The 16,795-nt window shown below is 38.3% G+C and overlaps 1 protein-coding gene and 1 long non-coding RNA gene across 2 annotated transcripts in view; one reads left to right on the top strand and one right to left on the bottom strand.

Moving 5' to 3' along the window:
- Positions 1-16,795, top strand: part of LOC129437249 (NLR family CARD domain-containing protein 3-like) — a 135,396-nt gene that overhangs the window by 98,476 nt on the left and 20,125 nt on the right. The window lies entirely within an intron of this gene.
- On the bottom strand, positions 11,842-13,938 carry LOC141363292 (uncharacterized). Its single transcript, XR_012368858.1, has 3 exons — positions 13,027-13,938; positions 12,762-12,845; positions 11,842-12,364 (listed from the first exon to the last, which is right to left on the bottom strand). It is a non-coding gene; the product is annotated as an uncharacterized lncRNA (long non-coding RNA).

Raw genomic sequence — 16,795 nt, 5'->3', positions numbered from 1 at the left:
GGAGTTACGACGAAGTGTAACTGGTGTTAAATTAGGGTTAAGGACCTTCATTGGCACCCATCGATCACCCCACATTGGTGTTACTACTCATCCGACAAGAATGTTTCTGGGTGCTGAACATGCCGTGGTTGGCTCAACAATAATAGTACTTCCTGGGGAAATAGGGACATTGGCTGGTAATTTGCCCCAAACAAGATTCTCACTTCTGGGAAGTAGAGTGATTGCTTGACAGAGTTTTACAGTACCAAGCTTATCGGGCTGCTGAGGACCAGACCACCGGGAGATACAGCTCAGAAGCTCAAGGAATTGCTCACACTCAGGATTACCATTATTACAAGAGACAAGCTCCCAGTACTTGTCATGAGATTTCATCTTCTGCAGAATGCATTTGATTACATTGCTTCCAATTATGAACTTGTCTCTTTGTCCAGTCACCACAAGAATTGGAAAGACAAACTTAAATCCATACACCTCAATTTCCATGTCATAAATACACCTTGGCTGAAGTGTAAGGCCACCACAGCCAACTAGGACCACATTGCTTGGAATTGCTTGAGGATGCGGAAGAAGACCATTAGCTCGCAGCTTGGACCCTCTTCGCTAAGTGTGCAGGACATACTACGAGAATCCAGTAAACCCTTTAATGTGTAATGGCCACAAACTGACACAGGAGCATAAAACAACTCACTTGCTCCATCAACTCTCTGAGACCCCACGTATAAAACAGTTTTGTCTTCTGGCAATAACTTGCAACGGTTCACAAATACATTTTGCACATCTGTCTCTTCTGTGAGGGGAGTTGTAAAATTGCCCATGCTACCCCTCTCATCACACTGGCCATTTAGTTTAACTGAGCAGTATCTGAGGGAGGAGTAGGGCATGCTGCTTTAGGACAGTCACTCTTGAAGTGGCCTGGGCTGAGACAGTGACAACACAGTCTTTGACGTCTACAATGCATGTACACGTAGTGTGTTGTTTGGATCCACAGACCCTACATGCTGGGCTTGAGTTAACTCTGAAGTCTGAAGTTTTGCCCACCTGGACCTGATTGGGCGTGGATAATGAAGCAGTACACAAGGACAAGACTCTCCATCATGCCAACCATATGATGAAAACTGGTGTCAGGAGAGAATGGAACAGCATTAGGATTAAGGTGATTCACAGGAGGCAGTGACTGAGCAGGTGTGGAAGTAGGCTGCTGAGGGGAAGTGGACACTGAATTGGGACACGTCATAACACTGCACTGGTTACAGGCTGGCAAAGAGGTTGCAAGTGGCGTTCTCGAAGAGGCTCTTTTGAAATCCCTCTGATAACTGTCCAACCGCTCCTGGACCTCTGCAGCACTCCACTTCTCAGCAGGTTTAAACTGAAAAGATATAGCAAGACTGGGGTCTGGGCAATGTGAAATAAACATCATGACAGCCTCAGCTGCGGGATCCTCAACACTCTTGTTGCGTCTGCGCAGACACTCGTCAGCAACATCAATGGCTTTGTTAAGCCTTATCCAGTAATCCATTGGAGTTTCATTAGCCCTTGGGACAGTATTATAGAAATCAGCCATAGGCATGTTGGAATAAGCTAACTCACTGAAGTTGTGTTTCAGTATGTCAAACACTGCGCTTGGAAGATCCCAGGCACTTAGTTCAGGGCGGCTGCGCAGGGACACTTTAACCACATCTCTTGCTTTCCCAGCCAGCCTGCTCAGGATAAGATCAGAAACATCAGTATGTGATTTGCATTTTATTCTGTTTAAATAGCTGTACATCATATCCTCCCATTCATGGACAGTAAATTAATCACTCTTATCGCCCCTGAAGAATGGTGGAGGTGCTGAATCTTGTTGAACTATCACTTTCAGGCTAGAAGCATCCATACGCTCACTGGAAGACTGAGAATGGTAAGGTGGGTTAGACTGTATTGGGCTGGGCTGGGCTGGTGTGCAAGGTTAAGGCTGGCTGAAATACTTTCCCCTATTTTCTGGGCCAGGTCTGAAATTATGCTCCCTAATGCCTCAGGAGTAATGACGCGTTCAGCATCTGGGCGTGTTATTGGGGTGGAGCTAGCTGTTGGACCTACTGAAGCACCAATCGCGAATCAACTGTGTGCATATTATCTAGACCCACATTAGCTAAAGCCCTCCCTCTTCCATAACAACGAGGGGTGGCTTCTGATACCCTTGCATTTTGATTAATGTCAGGTCCACCACCCCTACCCAATGGGAAAGTGACATTAAATTGATCCACAGAACTGAAATTGTCTTTGCTATGATCCCCGAACATGTCTCAAATGTTAAACGAAAAAGACAGAAAACATAGGGAAACAATTACCATTAAATAGTATGCTTTAAACAGCAAAACCTTAAACAGCTCACAATTGTTTTAAGTATATTTCTTTTGAAAACCTGAGAAATTTGAAATAAAATCAACTCAGTTCAAAAATAGAATGCAGAATACAGAACGTTTAGAGTAATAAGTAATTTCCTAAACAAAGACAAAATATATTTTTTCCACAAATGAAGCAGTGTCTCTTTAACATGCATCAACAGTCATTCAAAATATACTGCCAAGATAAAGGATACGATGCTCAAAGATCACTGAATTAGTTTGCAGTCCTTGTTACAGTCTCTCTGGATTATTATGCATTGACAATGAACAGAGCTGTTCTCCAGAAAAATAAGAGTTGATCAAAAAGTCACTGAAACACTTTACCATTGTTTTAAGATGCACCAGTTTGTTCAGTGATGTCACGCGCCGATTCCCGCACGCACACACACGCGCCGATAGTCACGCACACACAAACGCTGTTGTTGCGCACACACGCGCGCTCCCGTATGCGCAAGCACGGAGTCGTCACAGCCAATGAAAATCCAGTTGTAATGAAAAAGACCAGGAGAGGAGATTGGCAAGTTAGACGAGCCGACACACAACCACGGCGATCGGCGAAGCGCTGATCAGATGACCCGAAAAGATCACGGCACCAAGTGTAACTGGTCTTGTCTGCGTTGCGTTTACTTTCCGTGAAATAAAGACGAACATCAGCTGACGGGTTGTCTCCTCATTGATTTTTAATCTGACAAAAGATAACACAGTCTTTTAACAGTATGTCACACTTGCCCCTTCAGTTCTCTTCCATGCGGACATAACGCGAAAAGGGAAGAGGAGTCGTCATTCAAGAATTACAAATAATTAAAGCTGCAAGCAGCATTTGCCGGGTTTCGAGCATTTAGGCACATCAAAGATGTCAGACGTCGTCGACCAGGCTGATCCAGCATCCACAAAAACGAAAGAGATGGTCAGAAACAGTTCATACAGACTATGTATGCTTAAACACACGTGCACCTATAGGACAAACATGTCACGTGCTTAATGTGAAGTCATTCGCTTGGGTTCAAGCGATTTGGTATCTTATGACCTTTAAGGGCATGCCTGAGTAGATTTGCTGCATTGTACAAAATAAATGATGAAAAGTAAGCTACCAGACACACTTGTTCATAGTTGTCGTCATAGCCAAACCCCATGTCTCTAAGATGTTCTGATACTGAGATACAGCTCTTGCTAAATGGTTGCTAGGGTATTCTCATTGGTTGCTAGGGAGTGAACTGCAATCCACCAATGATTATACTCAAAGCCATGAAAGGCACAATCTATGATGACTCATGATTTTAGATGTAAGGTTGCAGTATTTTTAAGTGAAAATAACAAATAACCACTAGGTGGCGCTATGTCAAACTCGTGCATGCAACCTCGGGTCATGACTGTGTTACATGTAGCTAGTATCACGGCTATTCACTTTAGTTTAGTGAAGAAACAATTGTATGACCATTAGGCTTACTCAATGTCAAAGGTTTTGTTCAGATATGAGGCCAACTACTGGTGTAGGCAAACAATTTTTTTGTATTGCCTCATACTCTGCTCAGACATCAGCATATCAAATCTGGTAGAAAAATGTCATTTCATAGCGGAGTTATAACCATTTATGTGTAGAAACACAAAAAATTAAAGCTGCAAGCAGCATTTACCGGGTTTCGAGCATTAAAGCACGTCAAAGACGTCAGACATCGCCGACCAGGCTGATCCAGCATCCACAAAAACAAAAGAGGTGGTCAGAAACGGTTCATACAGACTATGTATGCTTAAACACACGTGCACCTATAGGACAAACATGTCACGTCCTTAATGTGAAGTCATTCGCAGCTACCAGACACACGTGTTCTAAGTTGTCAGCAAAAAAGGTGTTATCATTCAGTGAAAGTGGTGCTTGCAGTGGCAAAACTTGGGTCACAAAATGTTAAAATAGTGTTAATGAGTCAAAAGAGCCGAACCCCATGTCTCTACGATGTTCTGATACAGAGATACAGCTCTTGTAAATGGTTGCTAGGGTATTCTCATCGGTTGCTAGGGAGTGAATTGCAATCCACCAATGATTATACTCAAAGCCATGAAAGACATAATCCACGATGACTCATGATTTTAGATAAAAATACTGCAAAATTACAAGTGAAAAAAACATATAACACTAGGTGGCGCTATGACAGACTCGTGCATGCAACCTCAGGTCATGACTGTGTTACTTGTAGCTAGAATCACGCCTATTCACTTTAGTTTAGTACAGTTGTCACCAGTCAACAGTTGTATGACCATTGGGCTTACTCAATGTCAAAGGTTTTGTTCAATTATGAGGCCAACTAGTGGTGCAGGCATACCATTTTTTTTGTATTGCCTCAGACTCTGCTCAGACATCAGCGTATCAAATTTGGTGAAAAAATGTCATTTCGTTGCAGAGTTATAAGCATTTATATCTAAAAAACACAAAAAATGAATGTAATTTTTCGTTTTTTGCAATTTTCGGCCATTTCTGATGGAAATTTTAACATAACACCAATAGAACTTTTTGTTCAGAAGGTAAAGTTAATTTCTTCCTATGGTTGTTTTGAGTCGATCAGAATAACCCTCGCGGAGTTATTCGCGCATGTTTTTTAAGCGCTATTTTGCTGCGCAGGGCTAACCGTAAGGCGAAACCTGGCATGTTTGGTATCGTTGGACTCGGCAACAATTCAAAACTCTTAGTAAAAAAGTCCCATGAAAATACGTCAAACTTAGCCAAAGTTATAAGCATTTAAATGATTCGTCTGACCACTAGGTGGCGCGGTGACGAAACGAGGCACGCAACCTCAGGCCATGACTCTCATCACAAATACCAAGTGTCGTGTTGATACTTCATTTCTGTCCCCAGTTATAGCCAAAAAAGTCCAATTGGCTGCGCACACTTCAGACGTTTGGGCGTGGCATGTCGACTGTGAGTCGAAAGTTCAACTTTTTTTAATAATTATTGATATTCGAACTCCAAGGAACATTTTAGCGTTGGAACGATTCCGATCGAGCGAAAAACCTAGGACTAGTTTGTTTTTATTTTTTTCGACAAAATCGGAAATAGCGGAAAATTTTTAATGACGGAAATGAAATCGGAGATATACATTTTTTAAGTTTGGAGCCAGGGATTACAATGATACCAAACACTTGAGTGTCTGATGTCCGGTTTAGGAGTTATGAGGCCCAACGCGTCGGGCATTGCTATAGCGCCACCTATGGGCCGATTTGGCTGATTCACTGTATCTGAGTAGCCTGCTAATATACAACCAGTTGACCAAGTGGCAAGTTTCTACGACTTACGGTTTGGCTGGGCGACGCGTTTTAAGGCGGAAAAATAATAATAATAATAAAACAGACAAATACAATAGGTTTTCAGCACTTCGTGCTCGAAACCCTAATGAATGTAATTTTTCGTTTTTTGCAATTTTCGGCCATTTCTGATGGAAATTTTAACATAACGCCAATAAAGTTTTTTGTTCAGAAGGTAAAGTTAATTTCTTCCTATGGTGTTTTCGAGTCGATCGGAATAACCCTCGCAGAGTTATTCACGCATGTTTTGTAAGCACAGTTTTTGCAGTGCAGAACTAACCGTAAGGCAAAACCTGGTATGTTTGGTATCGTAGGACTTGGAAACAATTCAGGATGATTAAAAAAGCAACTCCCATGAAAATCTCTTGACCACAGATAAAATTATAGGCGTGAAAGTTGTAACCATTGCATAATCACAGTATTTAGCGCCATTTTCCCCGTTATAGCGCCATCTAGTGTCCGATCGGCGAGCTTTTTATATCACGGCCTTAGACCGATGGCCTACAAATATGATTCAAGCCCCGTGATGATATCTCAAACGACTCTCAAGTTATGGCCGTTTTAATGTTTTAAGCTCCGCCCAGTTTGGTTTTTGGCCACTCCTTGCGTGATTGAATGTAAATTTCAATTTTTTTTTGATAATTATTTATAGTCACACTCCACAGAATCAATCAGCCTTGGTTAGGTTCAGATCGGGCGAAAAACCACGGACTAGTTCGCAAAAGTAGGTTTGAACGTTATCGCCAATAACTCACAAACCGTTTGATTGACAGCAACACTTCCAGAGGCAAAGTTTTTCGTCATGAGCCGATCTATCATATGATGTCATGTTTGTTTGTGTACGTCAAACGTCACGTGAAACAGGCACCGAAATACGGTATTACGCCCCCTAGTGGCCAAATGACACCAAAATTCTTACAGGCCTTCAGGAGCAGTACACGAAGAAGCACAGTGCGTTTCGTTCCGATAGACCTTTGTTAACCCTGTCAAATCAGTCCTCAACCATCATTGGCCGACGACGGCCATGTTTTTGAAGATACGCCAATGTCCTTCTAGACCATCATGGTACATTGCACAAAGACATACAATACAAAATATTAAGTGTATCGGGCTAACGGTTGTGTAGTAATAGCCATTCCCGATCTCAAGCCTGTTACAGCGCCACCTAGTGGTCAAAATCCGCATCTTTTTTACTGTGATCCCGGAGTGAACTGGTACATATGTGTACCAAACCTCGTTAAGATATCTCAAACCGTTCACGAGTTATAGCCATTTCAGTGACGATAGGCTACTTCCTGTATTAAGTCTTGGCGCCCCCTAGTGACCCTGAAGCGGAATTTCAAATTCTGTTCGATAATTATTTACCTACTCACTCCACAGATTTCTCCTGCATTGGAACGATTCCGATCGGGCGAAAAACCTAGGACTAGTTCATTTTGGCTTGAAATGCATATTATGCAAATTAGCGAAAAAATTTGCATAGCGGAAATGAAATCTGAGATATACATTTTTTAAGTTTGGAGCCAGGGATTAGAATGATATAAAACACTTGAGCGTATGATGTCCGGTTTAGGAGTTATGAGCCCCAACGCGTCGGGCATTGGTATAGCGCCACCTATGGGCCGATTTGGCTGGTTCAATGTATCTGAGTAGCCTGCCCAGATACAACCAGTTGACCAAGTGGCAAGTTTCTACGACTTACGGTTTGGGCTGGGCAACGCGTTTTAAGGCGGAAAAATAATAAATAATAATAATAATTAAAGCTGCAAGCAGCATTTACCGGGTTTCGAGCATTAAAGCACGTCAGAGACGTCAGACATCGTCGACCAGGCTGATCCAGCAAACATGTCACGTCCTTAAGGTGAAGTCATTCGCAGCTACCAGACACACGTGTTCAAAGTTGTCAGCAAAAAAGGTGTTATCATTCAGTGAAATGTCTCCCTCTCTTCTCACGGAACATTGACAAACAGAACACTGAAGGAAATGTTTGTGGTGCTTGCAGTGGTAAAACTTGGGTCACAAAATGTTAAAATAGTGTTAATGAGTCAAAAGAGCCGAACCCCATGTCTCTACGATGTTTTGATACAGAGATACAGCTCTTGTTAAATGGTTGCTAGGGTATTCTCATTGGTTGCTAGCGAGTGAATTGCAATCCACCAATGATTATAATCAAAGCCATGAAAGACATAATCCATGATGACTCATGATTTTAGATGTAATTTTGCAGTATTTTTAAGTGAAAAAAACAAATAACCACCAGGTGGCGCTATGACAGACTCGTGCATGCAACCTCAGGTCATGACTGTGTTACTTGTAGCTAGAATCACGGCTATTCACTTTAGTTTAGTACAGTTGTCACCAGTCAACAGTTGTATGACCATTGGGCTTACTCAATGTCAAAGGTTTTGTTCAATTATGAGGCCAACTAGTGGTGCAGGCATACCATTTTTTTTGTATTGCCTCAGACTCTGCTCAGACATCAGCGTATCAAATTTGGTGAAAAAATGTCATTTCGTTGCAGAGTTATAAGCATTTATATCTAAAAAACACAAAAAATGAATGTAATTTTTCGTTTTTTGCAATTTTCGGCCATTTCTGATGGAAATTTTAACATAACACCAATTGAACTTTTTGTTCAGAAGGTAAAGTTAATTTCTTCCTATGGTTGTTTCGAGTCGATCAGAATAACCCTCGCGGAGTTATTCGCGCATGTTTTTTAAGCGCTATTTTGCTGCGCAGGGCTAACCGTAAGGCGAAACCTGGCATGTTTGGTATCGTTGGACTCGGCAACAATTCAAAACTCTTAGTAAAAAAGTCCCATGAAAATACGTCAAACTTAGCCTAAGTTATAAGCATTTAAATGATTCGTCTGACCACTAGGTGGCGCGGTGACGAAACGAGGCACGCAACCTCAGGCCATGACTCTCATCACAAATACCAAGTGTCGTGTTGATACTTCATTTCTGTCCCCAGTTATAGCCAAAAAAGGTTTAATTGGCTGCGCACACTTCAGACGTTTGGGCGTGGCATGTCGACCGTGAGTCGAAAGTTCAACTTTTTTTTAATAATTATTGATATTCGAACTCCAAGGAACATTTTAGCACTGGAACGATTCCGATCGAACGAAAAACCTAGGACTAGTTCGTTTTTATTTTTTTCGACAAAATCGAAAATAGCGGAAAATTTTTAATGACGGAAATGAAATCGGAGATATACATTTTTTAAGTTTGGAGCCAGGGATTACAATGATACCAAACACTTGAGTGTCTGATTTCCGGTTCAGGAGTTATGAGGCCCAACGCGTCGGGCATTGCTATAGCGCCACCTATGGGCCGATTTGGCTGATTCACTGTATCTGAGTAGCCTGCTAATATACAACCAGTTGACCAAGTTGCAAGTTTCTACGACTTACGGTTTGGGCTGGGCGACGCGTTTTAAGGCGGAAAAATAATAATAATAATAAAACAGACAAATACAATAGGTTTTCAGCACTTCGTGCTCGAAACCCTAATAAAACAGACAAATACAATAGGTTTTCAGCACTTCGTGCTCGAAACCCTAATTAAAACAACATAACAGCATACCTGACAAAAGATAACACAGTCTTTTAACAGTATGGCACTTGCCCCTTCAGTTCTGCAACACAAATGTAATGTGCAATGTAATCAGCACGTCTCAAGTTTAACAAGTCCTCATTTAAAATGACAACGTGAAAATAATGGTACACACATGAAAAATAAGTGCTAAATAACGTTTAAACCAAAAACATGAGTATAAAATTAATTTTTAACTAAAGATGAAAGTAAATTAAACAGAGCTCAACAGAAACCCACCTCTTCCATGCGGACATAACGCGAAAAGGGAAGAGGAGGTGCTAAAACAGGAGATTACGTTGGATGCTGCATTAGAGAATTAAAGGGGTATGCACCCAGGTGAAAAAGAAATATATTTAAATAGTATTTTTTGGGACATACTTAATATATTTAAATGCTACTATACTAAATGCATATTAAATTTATTATATTGAAACCACTTCAAATATATTTAATGCATTTCAAGATATATTTAAAGTAAATTTTAATCTATTTGCATTATATTTAATATATTGAATTGTGTTAAATTGGAACAACTTCAAATATATTTAGTGCAATTTAAGTGTACTTCTTTAAAATTCATTTGAAATGCACTTCTCATACACTTAAAAATACAGTTAGAATACATTTAAAGCTTAATTTAACTGTGCTTTAAGAACACTTTAATAGTACTTCAGCATATTAGAAATATACTAGCATTACATTAATAGAAATGTATTAGCATTACACTACTATTTTATTATAAAGCTGTTTTTAATATTTAAAATGTTACATTAAAATCATTAAATATTAAGACACATACACAGATTTTGAATACAGAACAATTTAATATACTTCATATTGTGTTGTGTACATTACAAAAATATCTAAAGTAAATTAATCAAGCACAGAGACATACATAATCTATTGACCAAAGAGAAACAATATTAAACAAATATCAGAGAAATGCAATTACAGAGCTACTTTTATCAAATTGTACAACATTAACATTAAATGTATTAATGAAAAGCAAACTATGAATATGCAATCACTAAATAGGCATAAGCAATGATTATATAATAATCATAATGTAATTCTCTGCTGAAAAAAAATGTTTAAGTGCAATTTAAAGGCGGAGTGCACAATGTTTGAAAAACGCTTTGGAAAAGGAAATTGGGCCGACTACCAAAACACATTTGTAGCCAACCAGCAGTAAGGGGCGTGTCTACTAACCGACATCCTTGCCGGGGTTGCGTATGTGTGTGGTGGGTCTATCAAAAGAAGGTTCAGATTTTATTGGGGTAGAGGCATATTTGTTTAGGTAATTTCAAATGTTAACATTGGGTTTCAAAAATTGTTCACTCCGCCTTTAACCAACTTAAGATAAACCTATAAACAGCTGAACTAAAACACAAAACAGTTTAGATGTCACATGTTTAAGTGGAGGGTCACTTGTTCTTGCAATTCAGACACCAATTGAAGACTGCTTTATCACACGGTCTGTGAAAAGGAAACAGAATATACCAATTAACCAATAATGAATGAACATTTGGCTATCCATGTTTAAAATAAATTGGCATAGATATGCATGGATGGAAGTTTTGTTAACTTCTCAGTTTACCTTTTAAAGCTTTGACTGTGTCCTCATCAAGCGTGTCAGTTTTATCTGTCACAGCACTCTACAAGTGGGAATGAAGATAGGATTAGAACAGGTTCATGATATAAAGCAACCTGTGTGTATTACAGGATATGTTTTACATTGATCATTGTGTTTTATTTGAACCTAGATCATTTTCCATTGTTTATCTATTGTGGTCTTGCAAACTTAAGGTTCACCTCTGTTTAAGGATGTTAGATCTGGTCTCCACACCACAGACAAAATAAAAAACGATCCAGCCCCGGACACCAGATCACGTCAGAAAATATACGTTTACTTTGTTAAAGCATCTGTCAGATACAAAACTGATCAATCGTTGCTAGAGGAGAGCATAAACAGAGTCGTAAACAGAGTCGTGAGACGGAGGTTTTAGATGATAAAATAGAACAGAGTTTTATTGATGGACAGTTAGTTTCAGTTGCATATGCCTCAATGTTCAAACCTCGTCCACCCCGTCTACCCAGGAATACAGCATGCACTTGTTATATCCAAATTTGCTCAGCTGCATCATCCCTTAGACCTTGGGCTTTCATAAACATTCTCTTTATCTATCTTGTTTACACACAGACAGCACAGCTCTATGAAACTTCCCAAATGTGAAACTGAACCACCAAGAGACATATAAAATATAGAAATGCAATGAATTAATGAATGATATAATAAAATATAGAAATATAATAATAAATGAATAATGAATAAAAACAATAATGAATAAATGAATTAATAAACAATAATGTAACAATAAAAATGATAATAATGAAATTGAAAAGAAAAAAAAATTTAAATAATCAAATACAATAATTAAATGGATAATAACTAATGATTATAAAATGATTATGATGATTATGTAAATAAATGATTAAAGATAAAAAAACACAATAATAAAAACATTCTGCACGTGAGGATCTAAGGTTGGATCCTTCAAGGAGATTTAAGGAAATCAGAAATGATGCCAAACAGGGCTCCAGACTGCCATCAAATGGTGGCATTTTGCCACCTAAATTTGAGAGTGTGCCACTGAATTTTACATTCAGTCGCACATGTGCGACCAGCAAATTTGACCTTTATTTTGTGATGTGACACTGAATTTGAAACAGCACAATGTACTTTCTGAATCTATAATTAAAGTATTTATTAGTAATAGAGTGGAAATTAGTAGACATGTGAATATTTGGTTAGCATGTTGATTTACCGTGTGTGCCCCTAAATTTTCTGGTTGCGCCCCTAAAATTTTCAGTTGGGGGCCACTGTGCTCCTAGTAAAAAAAAATTAGTCCGGAGCCTTGCCATCCTTGGTATATGCAAGGATGACTAGGCCAAGTCCCTTACAGCTTTACAATAAAAAAACAGGTTTTTACATGAATAACTCAAAAGGACAGAAATTAGCCACCTGGAATGGATGTGTTGAAAACGTTTTTTTTTCCGAATCACTCCACATTTGTCCCGATAGCAGTTGATCTGAAAAACAACAGGCAGGTAAATAATGATTAATGATTTGTTTTCTTTTTAAGAATTACTTACCCCGAGTACAATATATTTAAGTCAAACCCAGCCTCGGCAGTTTTACAATGTCTCATAAAAGTATCACTTCTTAAAATGTCATTTTTGTGTCCATATGTAATAAGAAATATACATTTAAAAATAAACAAAAAGACAATAAGGTTGTCAAGATTGAACTGCTATACATTAGCCATTGAACATTACTGGAGTTATAATAACCATATGGTCATATCATGGTATTTTCAGGTAAGACAGCTCAAACATTCATTTTAAACTAACGTTAGCATTGCAAGAGAAACATTAAAAAAACTTAAACGTGAACTTAATCTTATTCAAATAGCAACAACAAACTTACCACCAAGAATAAGTATTTCTATGCGCTGTATCTTCATTTGTTCCTGTCTACTTGGCTCTGGTTGGTCATATTTATGTCGCTGTGCTAAAAAAAAAGAAAGGTTTTAATGATTTCTAGAAACGCCTAGTAACACAATACCAATTACCACACGCGACACCAACATAACGTTACATAAAGAAGCTGGGTTAAAATAAGGACAACTGTAATGTTTTACTTATTTAATAGTTAACTAAATAAAGAAATGCGAAAATCTGTCATCACTTACCCTCGTGTTGTCTCGTTCATCTCCAAACAAAAAGCAAAATACTTTTTCCCTCGACGTCAGATGCACTAAAACTGCTCACATTTTAAATCGAGTTGTTTTATCTAAGTCCTCTGGTGAAACATGATCGCCGATTAATTAAATAAATACATTTAATGCAGAGTCGCCATCTTATTTAACAGTTTATACGTTTAATGCAAGCAACCGCATGCACCTCGTGAACTGAACTGAACAACAACAGCTTTCAATTAGCACCGTGACCTGTTACTATGACAACAACCAATCAGGTTTAGTCACGTGTGGTGTTTGAAAATAAACACTAGCAAACGTAAGATTTTAAGCAAATCTTTGAAAAAATTGTTTATTATGCAATCGGAATGATATGATGTTGAAATGCTTGAGGAAATTTCAATGTTAGCTTATTACAATTAATGAATCATGTTTTGAAAAAAAGTAGGTTTAATCCAAATATACTAAAACTTCACTAGAAGAACATTTCTGTTTTGCATATTTCTTAAGTGTAATTATGCATATATTTATTACCAGCATACTTCTAGCACACTTAATATAAATACTTTAAAAGTATTCTTAAGTTTAGCATATTTCTTTAAAATGTAATAAAGCATATATTTATTACCAATGTACTTCTAGTACACTTCATATAAATACATTAAAAATATTCTTAAGTTTAGCATATTTCTTAAAAATGTAATTAAGTATATATTTATTACCAGTGTACTTCTAGTATACTTTAAAAAAAATATGTTTAAATGGAATTTAACATATTTTTAATACACTTCAAATAAGTATGTTGGAAATACAAATGTATTATAAACATACTATTTGTATTTTAAGTATATTTTTAATACATTAAATAATACGTCTTTTTGACCTGGGCACACATAAAGAGATCCAAATCAGGTATACTTAAAACATGTAAATTTTGTGTAATTCTACCTATAAAATGAACATGATACTTTTTATACCCGTTACACGTGTTTGTGCTTCAGTTCCACCTTCCCATGTATCAGCTGTAGACAGAAGCTGCTGTCATCAGTACAGGCCTGCACAATGGCACTGTCGTGGTGTTTAAATGGGCATTTGATCTCCAGACAGCCTTTACCACAACATGTGCATTCTACAAGAACATCTGGCGAAGCACCAACCTCTGGAAATGATGGATTATTAATGAATCCACACTGCTGCACTTTACAGTTTAGGTGCTCATTTGATGTCAATGTGACGTAAGCCTTCCTTGCAGTTCCCTCATTTTGCAAACCCCATCTGATGGCAGCTGATGTTGGTTCTTTCATGGGATAGCACACTTTGATTAGGGTTGATTTTGCAGGCTTGTCAAGACTGGTTGACACAACGGTGTGCATATTAGAAGCAGTTACTCTTTTAGCCCTTGCCGTGTACCACACCGGAGAGCGATCCTGTTGTGTCTTGCTTTGCATTGCAGCTGCCTGCGTCTCATAAACCTGTACCAAGTCTGTAATGTTGCAGTGCTCAGACAGACGGTTCATATTTAACTTTTGAATGGTAGCAAAGGTTCAGTAGCGACTTGGGCATCAGACACGGCTTCACTTTGTCTTTATACAGGTGGTGGGATACCAGTAAATACAGATGACTTCGTCATATGTAGAATCTGCAGCAGTGATGACATGTTTGAAAGGTTGGTTGATGGATGCACACAAGACCTTACGAACCCAACATTAATGCATTTTCTTGGTGTGCTCTTCTCACCACTGATGCACCTGTCAAGGGCCTTTCTTTTTGCTGCGCCAGAGGTGAAGTCAATGTTGTATCCCACCTCTGGTTGGACCTTAGCGATGCTGCTGGCCATTATCCAGTATGCTGCAACGTCAGTCACAGTCTTTTGTCCTCGTATCCTGACTGCAGCTTCAATTTTGAAGAGAAGAGCCCCTACATGTGTACAGGACTCAGCAATGCCTGTCATACATGTACAATGTGCAGACTCTGCTTGTCCTGTGGCACAGAGGATCACCCATGGTTGTAGTGGTGGTTCATTCAGATGCTGAGAGTGCAAAACCTACATAAATAAAAAATGTGAAAATATATTTATTATTTGTAATGTATTATTTTTTATCACAAACACATACATAAATAAATAATATGCATGCACATACAAAAGTAACAAAAAATAAAGTAACAACATTATAGAAATATAAGTAAGCTACAGAATTATTTTATGTTAATAAATGGGGATCCCCAGAAGAGAACAATTGTACAAAGTTTTCTACGTTACATGCTTTTACCAGTAGGTGGCAGTATTGCGAAGTCATAGGTCAGCAGGACGCATTATATACGTGCTTAAAAAATCTAGGTCATTCAGTTCTGCTGCAAGCACGCGTTGAATATGTGCCAAATATCCCGTTGTGATGATTGGTTATTTGAACACTGTTTTGAGTTATTGACCAAGTAACTAACAATAATAATCAATGATTTAATTGCTATAATGCTCATGAATGTTCATAGCAGAGTTTCTTGTTAAGTTTGTGTTCATTTAAATCGATGCATGACGCAGCAGTTTACCATAGCGATCATTATGATGATAATGATATCGTTATTTGTAAAATGAATATCATTTTATCTTGCACTAAAACTACATTAATCTGTTTTGGTAGATATTTAAAGGACTGTTTGACTTGTTTATTTAATTTGCTATCTTTACTGGTACATATAATGGGCGTTTGTCCGCCATTTTGTGCTCTTTAATTAGGTCAGTAATGATTATTTAAACTGCAACTTATTTTTGATTCATAACAGCATGATTAAGGTTATATTTGTAATCATTGTACATTCATGTCACCTCTTTATTTATAAGTAGTGTAATTGCCTGACATTTATATATGTTTATTTCTGTATTTTGTATAGAAAAACTAAAACACTCATCAACATCACAATATTGCATACTGGATTAAAGTTCTGTTTGATACTCTGGATTCTGCACCTCTTTTTAATGGAAGAGATTGGCCAGGGGCGATACCCAGTTAAACACAGCATTGCTAACAACAATCACACAAACAGAGTGCGTTAGCTTCAAAGCACTTACTTATGACTTAAACAAACTGTTAAACAAACTGTTATGACTTAAAAGGTTGCACTGACAATGTAAAGAAACATGGCTAAAAAGTGCTACAGGTGAGGCAGGTTTTTGATACATACCTTTGTGCGAACAACGGTTTTCTGGTCGTTCACCGATAAATCTGAAGATTCTGAACCCATCCATTTGTAAACTGCTGGTGGGCTTCGAGAGATTTATGGTCCTTTAATTCTGTATGCGCGTATGCCCTTACGCCACACACAAGATATGCAAAAAGATCGGGGAACGTTACCTGCGGTAGTTCACTCAGATCGCCAAACCACACTTCATGGCAGTAGGGATCGATGACGTCGATATCATTTATTTTTGCAGGGTATCGTACCATGGCGTCTTGGTTTAGTTCCTCTTTATAAGACACCTTCTCCAACTTTCGATCCATAACACTTCAACACTTGCCGTTTGAATTTCCGTACAATGTAGCGTCTGTTTGCTTGTGCGTAGCGTACAATATGGCGGATCCTTCCCACAATGCATAGCTACGCAAGTTGCGATGACGTAGATTCCTGAGCTCTATACACCCCCAAAACCCTTAAAAAATTTAGTCTGAAATGTTTATTTAATAAAAAACCCTGAACAATCCACAATTGTCACAATTACAAAACAATATTATACACAAATATTAAAGGTTGCATACATAAACAATAC

This window comes from Misgurnus anguillicaudatus, unplaced genomic scaffold (assembly GCF_027580225.2).
Source record: "Misgurnus anguillicaudatus unplaced genomic scaffold, ASM2758022v2 HiC_scaffold_33, whole genome shotgun sequence".
Lineage (NCBI taxonomy): Eukaryota > Metazoa > Chordata > Actinopteri > Cypriniformes > Cobitidae > Misgurnus > Misgurnus anguillicaudatus.
This window is presented reverse-complemented; position numbering and strand designations above follow the sequence as displayed.